General features: G+C 31.8%; 1 protein-coding gene across 3 annotated transcripts in view; it reads left to right on the top strand.

Annotated features, from left to right (window-relative positions):
• Nucleotides 1–12723: 12723 nt before the first annotated feature.
• Nucleotides 12724–14511, top strand: part of LOC105147868 (F-box/LRR-repeat protein 12) — a 31206-nt gene continuing 29418 nt past the window's right edge. Inside the window, exons 1-2 of one of the 3 annotated variants that reach the window (XM_087416888.1) lie at nucleotides 12724–13041; nucleotides 13125–13281. The gene's annotated coding sequence lies outside the window, so the exon portion shown is untranslated. The remainder of the gene's footprint in view (nucleotides 13042–13124; nucleotides 13282–14511) is intronic. The other 2 variants (XM_011059184.2, XM_011059183.2) reach the window with 2 other exon arrangements.

Here is a 14511-nt window from a genome sequence, read left to right on the forward strand (position 1 = left end):
ACCTTTCAAATGAGCCCTCACTTGACCTATGTTGCTATTTAATATTTTCGACCCTCCACGTGCCCCATTGGGGGCGGGGGGTCGCAACCCCTCTCAAAAGATAGATTTTTTGAAAAATCGTTTCACGTATTTCGGCGTTTTTTCAAAAAATTTTTTTTTTTCAAGTTATTCACCCGGTCCGGGACTTTTTGAACACCCTGTATATATATATATATATATATATATATATATATATATACTCCTATATAAACCTAAAGTGATATCTACGTTTTATTATATCATACATATTATATTTTTTACATCTAAAAAGTATCCGCGGTACTTTGTCACTAGATATATGACCATCAACACACATCTAGTGACAAAAAACCGCGGATACTTTTTAGATGACCCAATATTATATTGCGACGAGAAGCTCAGCCTGACCAAAACATATCCGATCCCTGAAAGCATCTACACGCGAATCTCCACGACATGAGACGAAACACGTCTGTTATAATCGAACCATGGAAAGAATATAAAGTAATCCATTCCCGTGGAAGTGCAGTAGGAAAGTGAATTTGGATAACATTTGATTGGTTGTTCCAGTATAACATATTAGACATATTATACATATTATTTTTTTTCCCTGGTAAAAAAATATCTCTGAAAATTTCGTTGAAAATATCTGAAATCATTTTTCAGAGATTTTTAATGACATTCAGAGACTTTTTCAAAGAAATTGAGGAATTATCAGAGATTTTTCCAAAAGTCATCTCCAAGTGTCTAAAAGTCTTTGAATTTCACTGAAACTCGAGAATTCAGTGATACTTCTGAAGATAGAACTTTCATGGTTTCTCACTTTTCAGAGATTTTCAGCGAATTATCCGAAGGTCATCTCCAAGTGTCTAAAAGTCGCTGAATTTTGCTGAAATTCGGAAATTCAGTGGTGTCTCTGAAGATAAAATTTTCACGATTTTTCACTTTTCGGAGATTTTCAATAAATTCTCTGAAAATCATTTCCAAGTGTCTAAAACTCCTCGAATTTCGTTGAAATTCCGGAATTCAGTGATATCTCTGAAGATAGAATTTTAATAGTATCTTACTTTTCAAAGGCTTTCAGAGGATTCCTTTGAAAATTATTTTCAAGGGTCTGAATGTTTCTGAATTTCACGCGAATTCAATGATGTCTCTGAAATTTAAATAGATATAAATAACACGCTTTATCAATTAAAGAAGTGGTGTAGTACGTAATGTAGGAGACTTATAATCCAGAGGTCCCAGGTTCGAATCCCATTAGGCAAGTGTTGTTTTTCAAAATAATTTCGGATAAAATCATTACATATATCTTGTATGGAACAACTTCTGTTAAATAAAGAAACAAAATTTATAAGTCTTAAAATATACATTTTTTTTCAAGTATCACATTGAAAATATTTGAAAAATTCTAAAAGTATTCAGTCTATGAATATATTGTAAAAAATTTTATGAAAATTTTTAAAAATCAATGAAATATTCTGACTAAATTTTATACTGGAAAATTCTCTGAAAACCTCTGCAACGTGTCCGAAAATATGGACATTTTCAGGAAAATTTTCAGAATTTTTCAGAAAAATTTTCGGAAAAATTCAGAGAAATTTTTTCACTAGGGTCATTATTCATTATTGAATATTACATAAAAAATATTTAAAATTGTTAAGTAGATTTGAAATTTTATATTTGCATATATGCGATTAAAAGTTAGTCTTTTACATATCTTGTTTATGCAAATTATACCACTCAATCAATATCTGCTATATACAATATAATGTAAAAATTGAAAATAAAGATAATGTATTGAAATAAAGTGCAATAGCAAGAATTAAATAGAAAAATATGAATTAACACGTACGCATTAACTGATATTAACTGATACTATAGAAAGAACTAATCTTTAGTTGATAAGATTTCCTCTTAATGTTACACAGAAAAATAACAAGAAAAATTTCTTCGATCACGAAGTACAATGATATCTTATAAATCGTCAATCAAATTTGATGGACAATATCAAAGATAAGACTTATCAGAATCTTTAAACACAACTGTGAGATTTCGGGTGTGAGTTATAATATTTTATTAACATCCGAAGATTTGTTTACAAACATTTGTAACTTAGCAACAATACAGGGTATCTCTTAAATAACGCAATAATCATCTAATGCTTTCCCTGATAAGAAAAATTTAGTCGAAAAATTCTATAACTTAGTCGAAAAATCCTGTAACATTTTGCAATTTTCGCAATAATTAACGAACAGTATTTCTGAAACAGTATTTCTTATCTTGAAAAGTGTCGAATGATGAATTTTAATCGATAATCCAATCCATTCATATTATGAGGAGGATTACCATCTAAATATATTGCATTATCTGGCTCTACTTCATTGACTAAAACATTTTCATTTGGACAATTGATATGGATGTATAAGTTCCACAGAACTGCTGTAGCACAAATGATAGCAATAAAAGTATCTAACTTATTTAAAAGTCCTCTTTATAAACAAGAAAATTTTATTTTCCAACGACCAAATGTCTTTTCTTATTTTTTTTATGACTTTTGTTATAATTATGTTCTGATTAAATGGTTGTAAAACAAGTGTAAATAAATATGAATGACAACCATATCCATTATCATCTAAAAGTAAACCTACAAAATACAAAAGGAATAATAATTATATTTCTGTTTTATGTAGTTTTAAAGTTTTACTTTTTTTTAAAAAATGTTTTATATTTATATCTTTTATTCTAGTCTCCATGAAAAATAGTTCTAAAGCACTGCGATCAAAGCAAGTACTGTCATGGGTGCTTCCCGGATGTCTAACATCAATACAAAATTTTTCCTCTTGATCTTACAACAGCCTAAACATATAAAAATATATATATACAATGCACAACAATATAATATTTTTCATATAAAATTATCAATATATTAGGTGTATAACTTTGCTTCTGTCATTTTTTTTCCGAAATTCGAAGTGAAAAAAACTAGTTATACATTTATGATTCAAAGTATTGTCCATCGCTGGCCATTACTTTCTGACATCTTTCGGGCAGCGTACGAATCTCGCGTCGAAAAAACTGGTCATCTTTTGAGGCGATCCACGAATCGATCCAATTTTTTACTTCTTCATAAGACCGGAAGTGCTGGTCAGCCAGATCGTGTGTCATCGAAACAAGTGATAGTCAGAGGCAATGTCTGGAAAATACGGGTGGGGTAGGACTTCCCATTTCAACATTTCCAAGTATGTCTTAATCACTTTCGCAATATGGGGTCGAGCATTGTCATGCTGCAAAATCACTTTATCGTGTCTCTCGTTTATTGCAGCCGTTTGTCTTTCAATGGCTCGGCTCAAATGCATCAATTGCGTTCGATACCGATCGCCTGTGATTGTTTCTGTCGGTTTTAACAGCTCATAATACACTACGCTGAGCTAGTCCCACCAAATACAGAGCATGACCTTGGAGCCGTGAATATTCGGTTTGGCCGTCGACGTGGAAACATGGCCGGGAACTCCCCATGATTTTCTGCGCTTGGAGTTATCATAATGAACCCATTTTTCGTCTCCAGTCACAATGCGATGCAGAAATCCCTTTCGTCGTCGCCTTTCAAGCAACTGTTCACAAGTAAACAAACGCCGTTCAACATCTCTCGGCTTCAACTCGTACGGCACCCAATTTCCTTGCTTCTGAATCATTCATGACTTTGAGGCGTTTTGAAATGGCTTGTTGAGTCACTTCCAATGATCGTACCAATTCTTTTTTATTTTGACACGAGTCTTGATCAAGTAATGCCTCCAATTCTGCCTCCATTTCTTCGAAAACCTTCTCTCTTCCATCGCTATGCCGGTCTTTGACGTCAAAATCACCGTTCTTGAAACCACTCACAATACGTTCTTTCACTAATAGCGGCCTCACTATAAGTATTTGAGAGCATTCGATGAACCTCAGCCACAGATTTCTTCATATATTGAAACAGAAAATTAAAACCTCCCGCAAATGAAGAGAATTTGGCTCGTAAACTGACATTTTCAATCGAGAATAACTTTATGCAGACACAAATCGACTAATGTTTCTATGGGATTATGTTGACAGATGCCCAAGTTTATTGTATGATGTCTATGATCTATTTATTTCGACCACCACTTACCGCTAAAACCATCTATAGGAAAACGGCGGAAGCAAAGTTATACACTTAATATTTAAAGAAAATAAGCCTTTTCTATTGCGAAAAATTTCTCCTATTTCTTTGTCAAGACTGGCAATTTTTATCAGATTCCGCCAATGCAAGTAGCAACATTTGGAATCTAGCTATTTCATAATATTTTCTGATGTTGACTCTCTATAGATTTAGGGAATTGTACGTATTCATAGAATTTCTCTGCAAATGCTTTAACACATCTGTGATGTCAGTAGATAGCGAAAAACTTTTTAAATCGCCTGTAACAGCCTAATATTCATAATTAAAAATAATTAAAAATAATTAAAAATAATTAAATCTTAAATAAAATTTAAAATTAGTGCTTGTCTTGATAATTTTTTTATTCACTTCATAATTATCAGTAGCATAAAATGGAAGAGCCATAAGAAGTTGTAAAACAGATGGTACTGATAAACCTCTATTACTATATTTTGTTAAATTCTCTTCAATAATTGGCAATATATAATATATCATTACTTCTTTACTAAATTTGAAATGTTGTTTAAATACTTCTGCAGAGAAAAATTCAAAAGGATTTGCAAAATCCCGAATGTAACGCTTAGTTTTTATACATGCAGCTTCTGTCATATCCATAAATTCCAAAAAGTCTTCTAAGTCTTCCATGTTAATCTAATATAGGGGAAACCGAGGCTAATAGACTCATTTTTCAGTTTCGAATTTTTACAGACAAAATTAGAGACTTATCGAAAAAAATAAATTCTACACCAGTTACTACATACATTTGACTACCTAATAATATTTTAATAATAAGGGGAAACTGATAACTGATAATATGAAACTGATAATATGAAAAAAAATGCATTTTTCTAATGCATTCCATCTGATTCAACTAGCCTCGGGACCGGGGTAATTTGACTAAGATTATTAAAATAAAGATTAATGTATTTTAAGCTGCATCTTTGGCTACTACATATTAATAAAACTTTTATAAAAATATATTTTAAACACAAACATTCGCTTCGCAGGGCAAACAATACTTCTTTTTCCAAAATTTGTTCATTTCGTGCAAAAACACATCGAATAAGCCTAGTTTTCGAGATTGGACATGAGGGAACTAAACTTATAACATTTACCACTGAGCAAAATTTCTTTAAAGGAAATAAAATTTTGAGTAAGTATTATAAGAGTCGTCACTAAATGAGTCATACAGTTCCATGCTGTTAGTCTACTTCATCCGTTTTTTAGAAGTATTAACAATATACGATAACAGAGACACATAAACAAAAAAAAATCTGTTGGACTTTATTAAGTAACTACACTTACTATCTAAGTAGAAATCAAATATCTTAGATAATAAATCATATACGATAATAAAACAAAAACTTTAAGAATAAAAATATTTACTTAGGTATATAATTTTTTAAAATTGTGGTATAACTTCTATCACAGATGTGTTCGCAACAAGATATTACAGCAGACTTAGCGGCAGTCGCTGCTACGTGCTCAGACACGTTTACGCATGTCTCGCGTGGTTTGTTTTTAATGTAGCCTCGATTATTCTACTTACCCCTATATTCAACTGACCCCGATCTCCTATATATATATATATATATGCATATATATATATATACAGGGTGACCCATAACTTTTGATTAATATTTCAGGGAGTGAAAGAAGATGAAATTTTGAACTAATAATAATTTATTGATGCTCAATATTTGATGCTCAATAGCCATCCTTTGGAGAGATATCTTAATATACTGGAGATTTGTAAATAAATTTTATTGTGAAAAATATTACTTTGGCCGAAAGTCGATTCCGGATCCCTCAGCATTGCTTGTTGTGTATTCACACTATACAGTTCTAATAAATCGTTAAATATGTGTTATTTCCTTATATATCCATTATTGCGAAAAACAAAAGCCTCGATGGTCTAAAGACTTAGGACACTCACACGGAGTGCTAAGGAATCCAGGTTCGACTCCCTTTCATGTTAAAATGACTCACGTGATGTCTCCTATATATATAGAATTAGAATAAATTAAATAAATGCTGAGAGATATTTACTATCAGATAGATTCAGTATCTAGCAAAAGCATTTTAAATGACTATATGTATTGTATATGAGAATAATTCCTTTTTTTATGAATTTGCTTCTAAAGAAAAAGATACTCACAGATCTAGATATAATATCAAAGATAAGATAATAATCAAAGATAAGACAATAATCAAAGATAATTTATCAAGAATTTTAAGACAACTATAAGATTTGGCGTAAATTATAATATTTTATTTTCATCTGAAGATTCGTTTACGAACAATTATAACTTGCTATATATCCTATATAGCAACTATATAGGATATATCTTAAATAATGCACAATAATATATAGGGACTATTGGAGATTATTTCTTTTATTTTCATTTTTGCACTAAAAATTCTATTTAACAATTTTTAATATATATTTCTATTTAATATCTATTTATAATAATATCTACAATATTTAATATCTATTTCAAATCTATTTAACAATTTTAAATATTTTTTATGTAATGTTTAATAATGAATTTTTTTAAACAAACTTAAAAACTTGAATTTTAATAATTTTTTTTATAGTAACAATTATACATATATACACAATAATCTATAATTTAAATTATCCAATTTGAATTTCAAATATACATATACAAGGTGCGTCCCAAAATTTTCCGAACTTTTTCAATAGGGATAGGTCGGGTGGCGCCATCCGTGTGTTCGATTGCGCGTTTGAAAGGTACATCCCTAGCTGACTTCCAGTAAAAATTTCATGACATTTGGTTCAGTGGAAACGAAGTTATGGCGTCTCAAGTGTCAGTATGTTGTATACATCGGTACGAGAATGAACTTCGAACAAAGAGCCAATATTAAGTTTTGTTTTAAACTTGGTAAAACATTTACCGAAACCCATAATTTGATGAAACAAGTTTATGGTGATAATTGTGTAGCCCGTGCCAGTGTTTATGAGTGGTATACGCGATTCAAGAACGGTCGTGAGGACATAAATGACGACGCACATACAGGTCGCCCAAAATCGACAATTAACGAAAATTCCATCGAAGTTGTGCGTAATTTCATCAAGCATGAGCCAAAATCTTCAGTGAGATACATGGAAATGGAATTGAACATCCCTAAATCAACGATTTATCGCATTTTGACCGAACATTTGGGCCTACAAAAAGTCTGTGCACGATTTGTTCCACACAAGTTGACTGACGACCAAAAAATGCATCGAATTCAACATTCAAAGGACATTATTAAGGAAGCAAAAAAGGACCAAAACTTCCTTTATAGCATTGTTACTGGTGACGAGACGTGGTGTTTTCAATACGATCCAGAAACCAAGCGTCAAAGCGCGGAATGGAAGGCGCGAAACGACCCAAAACCCAAAAAATCGCGTTTAGAGAAGTCAAAAGTGAAGACAATGCTCATTTGTTTTATGATTCCAAGGGTATTGTGCACAAAGAATTCGTTCCAGCAGGCCAAACAGTTAATGCTGTATTCTATGTAAGCGTTTTGAAGCGTTTGGTGCACCGCATTCGTCGTATTCGGCCAGAATATCGCGAAGGAGGAAGTTGGCGCTTGTTACACGATAATGCGCCATCTCACCGTTCGACACTTGTCACTGATTTTTTGACTAAAAATCACATTTTAACAATCAACCATTCCCCGTATTCGCCTGATATGGCACCTTGTGACTTCTACCTATTCGGCAAAATGCATTTGTCCATGAAAGGAAAGCGGTATGTGGACGTAGAAGACATCCAAAGGGCTTGTACCACTATTCTGAAGGACGTGCCTTTGAACATAAAACACTCATTTGAAATGCTTTTAGATCGTGCCAAACGTTGTATTGAGTCCGACGGGGACTACTTTGAATAAACAATTTGAATTTGAAAAAAAAAGTAAACCGTTGTTTTATTTCAAAAGTTCGGAAAATTTTGGGACGCACCTATAATATAATAAATATACTGTGTGAAATTTGTATACTATAATATTATACTATCATTATATTACTTTATATATTGGGAGTACAAATTAGTTCGGTCCGTTTTTTTGTGTTCAAAAATGTATTTGTTTCAAAACAAAATGAATGAACAGATTAATTAAAGTATTGTCCATCACTGGCTACTACTTTTTCCCAGGCAATTTTCGACTTCCATCTCGAAAAAATGACTCGTCTTTGGAGGCGATTCAATTTTGGAGAAATGAACCGGTGACTTGTCAAATCGTGCTGCATCCTTCGGAACAACCAGTAATCAGAAGGAGCAATGTCCGGAGAATATGGCGATAAAACATCCCATTTGAGCGTTTCCAAATATTTTTTTACGACTTTTGCGACATGAGGACGAGCGTTGTCATGAAGAAAAATAACTTTATCATGTCTTTGCTCGTATTCCGGCCGTTTTTCTCGCAATGCACGGCTCAAACGAATCAATTGTAGCCGATCGCCCGTAATGGAATCGCTAGGTTTCAGCAGCTCATAATAAACAACACCCTTTTGGACCAGATACAGAGCATGATCTTCGAACCATGAATGTTCTTTGGTGTTGATGTTGAGGTCGATGGCAATGATTGACTGGGCTTAGCGTAGTATTTTTTCTTCTTGGGGTTGTCGTAGAATATCCACTTCTCATCTCCAGTCACAATCCGATGCAAAAAACTTTTTCTTTCTTGTCTTTGAATCAGCTGTTCGCAAGTGAAAAATCACCTTTCAACGTCTCTCGGTTTCATAAGGCACCCAATTTCCTTGTTTTTGAATTATTCCCATGGCTTTCAATCATGCAGAAACGGCTTGTTGAGTTACTCCCAATGATTCTGCAAGCTCCTCTTGCGTTTGACTCTGGTCTTCTTCGAGTAATGCCTCTAATTCTTTGTCTTCGAATTTTTTTGCTGTCCAGAGCGAGGCTTGTCTTCAACGCTGAAATCTCTATCCTTGAAACATCGAAGTCATTCCCTACATGATTTATCAGTTGGAGCAGTGTCACCATAAACTTCGACAAGCATTCGATGGGCTTCGGCTGCACTTTTCTTCCAATTAAAACAGAAAATTAGAACCTCCCGCAAATGCTGCTTGGTTAACACAAGATTCGACATTTCAAACACAGTAAAAATCAAAGTTTTTGTATGAAACTCAAAGCGATATAAACTGAATATTATTAGCAGATGTCTAATCTCTCTGAAAACGCCAAAATCAGCTGTCACTATGTACCATTCACAACAGCCGGAGCCATCTTTTAGAAAACGGACCGAACTAATTTGTACTCCCAATATAATAACATTATTATATGTAGCTTATATTAGTTAAAAATATAGAATGTTATTTGTTATGTATTAACATCTGTTATAAAGTCATTAGTATAGACTATGTATATAATTTCAATGTTAACATTATAGTAAAAAAATTACTGTATATTATATTCTTCTGTATCTTGTACCATTCATTTTCATCAAACAAAATAATTGCTTAATAAAACATTTGTATACAATTAACGTATGACTTTCAAAGGATGATTCAGTCATGTTCTGTGGCAGACAGGTTGCCAAAAGTTCGTGCCAAATATATTTTCCAATTACAGGCACGTCTTCTAATGGTAACTTGAAGGATACCAATAATGTTAAGTACAGACCATCACCTTCTTGTCCACCGCTAAATTTTACAGACAATAAACCATGTGGTTTATCATGGTACATCGTGAACACATTGAAAACAACCGCTTTGATTTGATGAAGATGAAATCTTAGCAACGGTCTATCATATGTTAGGATTAACATAATTCTGTGAGTGTGTGTCTAATGCGGTCACTGAAGCGGATCCAAAGAGACAATCGGTTGCCATAACTGGTCTGTCCAAACTGTGGGCAGGCGGCGTCATTATAAAGTTACAATATATAATATATAAATGTTGAATTATGATTTTTCTTTATTTTGAAAAACTATGTTCGTTATATTATAGTACATATATACAATATTATAGTACATATATTATAGTAATTAAAATTGAATTTTTGACAAAGAGAATCATAACTGAGTAGTTTGTACCTCTAAAATATTTACTTAACCTTCCCTGGTGGAAAAATTTTAGTTTAATTTCATGTGAATTTACATATTCTCACTGAAATTATTTTACATTTTGGAACACTTTTCAGCAAAATTTTAGCATTTTAGAAAAATTTCAGTTTATAATTTCAGCGATTTTTTGCTGAAAAATTCATTTTCAACCAAATTTCAGAGAAATTTCAGTAAAAATTTCAGAGAAATTCTGACAAAATTTCAGAGAAATTTCAGATCAATTTTAGAGAAATTTCAGCGATTTTTCAATATTAACTGAAAAATTCATTTTTAGTGAAATTTCAGCAAATTTTTAGCAATTTCACTGAAATGTTGCAGCGAAATTTTTTCACCAGGCAATTATTATAAATATTTTATATATTACAAATATTATAAATATATTATAAATATTTTAATTTTTTACCTCATATTTTCTTTAAAAAATGAATTTTCTAAATGTTCAGCTGTTATATTTTGTAACCTCATTAGTCACCACATTTTATTTTCTTGTTCAATGTTAATTGGCCCTTGCCGCGGAGTAGCAGCAATTCCGACCAACCACGTTTTATTTTATTCTCGCATTTCCCGCTCAGTCACGAACAGTCACGAAGAATTCAGATTCATGATTAGACACTAGCACTGAAATGCTAATTTTGGTTGGAAATTTGAGATTGAAGATCTGAGATTTGAGATTTGAAACCAATTTTGAGATTTGAGAAACGACTATGAATTCGGATCTTATAATTTCATTTATTTCATTATTTATAATTTCATTAATTTTCACTTTATTTCGAGATACACAACCGAAGAATCGAAAAACAATGCCACATTACGTGCGATTTTAGCGTGCCCTGTTCACACAATGCGGAAAAATGATAGAGTAAATACGTTAAAGCAGTTAAAAAAATTATTGTAATATTGTAAATATTACTTGTAAAATATTAAATAATGCAACAGTGATAATTGTGTTTTTACAATTTGATAAATTATGTTTCATTTCAATAAGCAAATTATTAACATAAAGTTACTAGTGTTTAAATTATTGGGTCATCTAAAAAGTATCCGCGGTACTTTGTCACTAGATATATGACCATCAACACACATCTAGTTCATCCTGAATACATTTTTGATGTATTATGTAAACATAGCATATAAAACTTGATGCAAAAAAGTGCGGAATAGCGTTGATTGGTTGCTTTAATGATGCATTCTCTATTTTGCAATCCTAGAGTCCCTATAACAAAATTTAGACAATCCTGAAGCGATTGCTGATTGGTTCCGTCATTAACAGTCAATTGACGCTATCGTTAACTAGTGACAGCCTATGGCAAGATAATCTTGGAAGAAAGTGCAGCTTTCATTAGCTATCATTAGTCAACGATAGTGATAATTGTCAATAAAATGTTAGAGAATCCCGTAAGCAATATAGATTAGTATATATTGTACATTATATAGGTACATCATTATATAAATGATTGCAAGACATATTGACACGCTGTCAGACATATTTTTGCTCGCTTTACAATTATATTCTATCTTTCATTTTGGATTATTTAAATAGTTTGAATTCAACTCTATTGTTGCGTATAACAGCAAGCAGTCATTTGAATTGCGCGACAAACACGGCGATATATTTCCGGTTTTGATTGTGACGGACGGACATGCACGCAGTGTCCAGACTCTGTTAAAGACTTCGCACAATAAAAGGAACAGGTAACAGAGAACAGAATAAAAATTTCAACTTATCGGAACTTGTGTCCATATGATTTCTGATAGGTTGAAATTCTTATTCTCTGTTCTCTGTTTCCTGTTCCTTTTATTGCGAAGTCTCTAACAGAGTCTGGACACTGCATTCGCGCGCATGTCCGTCCTTATAGAAACTCTACGCAATCCTATTCCGCACCGTGTGATTTCGCCCTAAAGGTGCCGTGTAAACGTAATCAATTATTGGATTTACATTAGATCCGACGAGCGTTGTACGACGCTCTGCAACCAATCAAAAAATAGAATTTTGCTTTGTATCATCAATACGAAATAAAATTCTGTTTTTTGATTGGTTGCAGAACATCGTATGACGCATGTCGGATTTAGTGTGAAGATCACTTCTACATTGGTCGTATCGTAGCATCGGAAGTGTCGTAAGCATCATGAGACTTTAAAATTGAAGCATCGGAATTTTTGGCTGAAGCAACAAACTTGTGACTTGTGACGTCTATGATACGATAATGTAGAATGGCCTTGAATCCATCAAACCTCTGTTAGGCCGGGTTCACACTTTGACGGAAAGCGAAAAAGCGGAAGCCAATCGGAATTCGCAGTAATAATTTCCGCTTTTCCGTCACGGTGTGAACCCGGCCTTACACGACACGCTTTACGCCGAAATTATAAGATCGATGTTATGAAATTGGCCAATCATAGCTATTCCTTTGAAGAATGGAATGACTGTGATTGGCCAGTTTCATAATATCGATGTTATAACTTCTACGTAAAGCGTACCTTGTAAATGTAATTCAGGCTATTATACTCCTTCTAGGTATTTCATATGTTCATGGTTTGCCTTTTTTGTCGAGTACCAGTGCACCAATGCCACCAATCCGTAAGAAATGCAACAATGGTATGTTCTGTTGATCACAAAATAGTGGTGTGGTTTGTGTCAGTATAATATTTCCTGTATAACTTTTATTGGTCTTCTCTATTTGTGTTATTTAAATAAGAATGGTTTCAAAATTGACGCTTTACTAAACGTGAATTTACGTATTTTGTTAAAAAATTGTTAAAAGGTAAGTTCGACGAAAAAAGATGATTTATGCGTGATATGTAATGATTTATTTATACTTACTAAGCTCCGTTTATATTAATGTAGTTTTTTTATATCATTCTCATAGAATCTCAATAGAAAACAGCAGTCTAAAAAGTACAAGGGAAAGAGAGATATTTATGAAAATAACGAGTTTTAAATTGAAGTTCTTTTGCATTCTCACACACACTGAAAGCTTCATATAATTCCAGCCAAAAATCTAGTGAGTATCATTAAGGACAGTATTAAAACATTATAATTGAATTTCTCTATTTTAAGTATCCTAATTTTTATTCTTTTATCTAATATCTTGTGCGGTGGTTTTTTATGGTCTTCTTTTCATACGTTTTGATTTATAAACCACGTTCGTTTTTATGATATTTTTATGGTATTTTTATTCTTTTATTTAATAATAGGAATAAGCAGAGACTGAGAAAATAAATGTTACTTGTCTTTGCAATTAAAAATATAGAAATAATTTTCCTCCACGAACTAAATTTTTTAATATATTTTTATTTATGAAAAAAATTAGACATTAAATTATCATTATATGAATGTGTCATGTTTAATATATGAATATATTCTCTTTTTATATGTTTATCTTTTTATATTAAATACTAATTTTGATTCACTTTATAATATTTCTATTAAAATTTTTTACTGATTTCTACTAAGTAAAAGTAAAATATTATTGTAATTCAATTGTTTATTAAGATGTAAGAACTCATATACATTGAAAGAAACTCAAGTAGTAATAGATCAGTATTCTATTAAACATGTAGTAAATTCTAACATATGTGTACTTTGCACTTCAGAACGCATAGATAAAATACAACAAATTAGTATCTGACATCAAACATTTTACAATAAATCATTTAGTACCATACCAATCCATTCATTGCTCAAGCTTCTATTATAACGCAGAATTATTGTTTTTAATACTAATTAGCAATGATGAGCTCATTACGATCGCCAGGAAAAAGTGAAAGATTAGATAAACTACACGATATTTGCAATCAACTGTTATTTACACAAGCGCCTTTAGATTTTAATTTTGCTACTAACTAATAAAACATTAATAATATTAAAACAAAAAGAAACTACATACTAACAAATAATCTTGAATGCAATTACTTTTTAATAATTTCAAATCTTAACTTATATATATATTATATTTATTGTATTAGGTGTTGGAATTAATTCGTAGCGTTTTACAAGTGATGGGAAATACTTTCATTAATGTATTTTTTAATGCTCATGTGAAATAAATAACATTCTTTCATTAAAAAACGCTACGAATTAATTCCAACACCTAATATATAGAATTTTACTTGACTATTTAGACCTAATAATTTATTATAATTCAATTTCTGTAATGAAGTTCTACGTTTAGTAGAACAGAATCAGCTACAATCAATCATACATTGTTATTTGATATTTGTTTATAATAAGA

This window comes from Acromyrmex echinatior, chromosome 1 (genome assembly GCF_024713525.1).
Source record: "Acromyrmex echinatior isolate Ae372 chromosome 1, ASM2471352v2, whole genome shotgun sequence".
NCBI lineage: Eukaryota > Metazoa > Arthropoda > Insecta > Hymenoptera > Formicidae > Acromyrmex > Acromyrmex echinatior.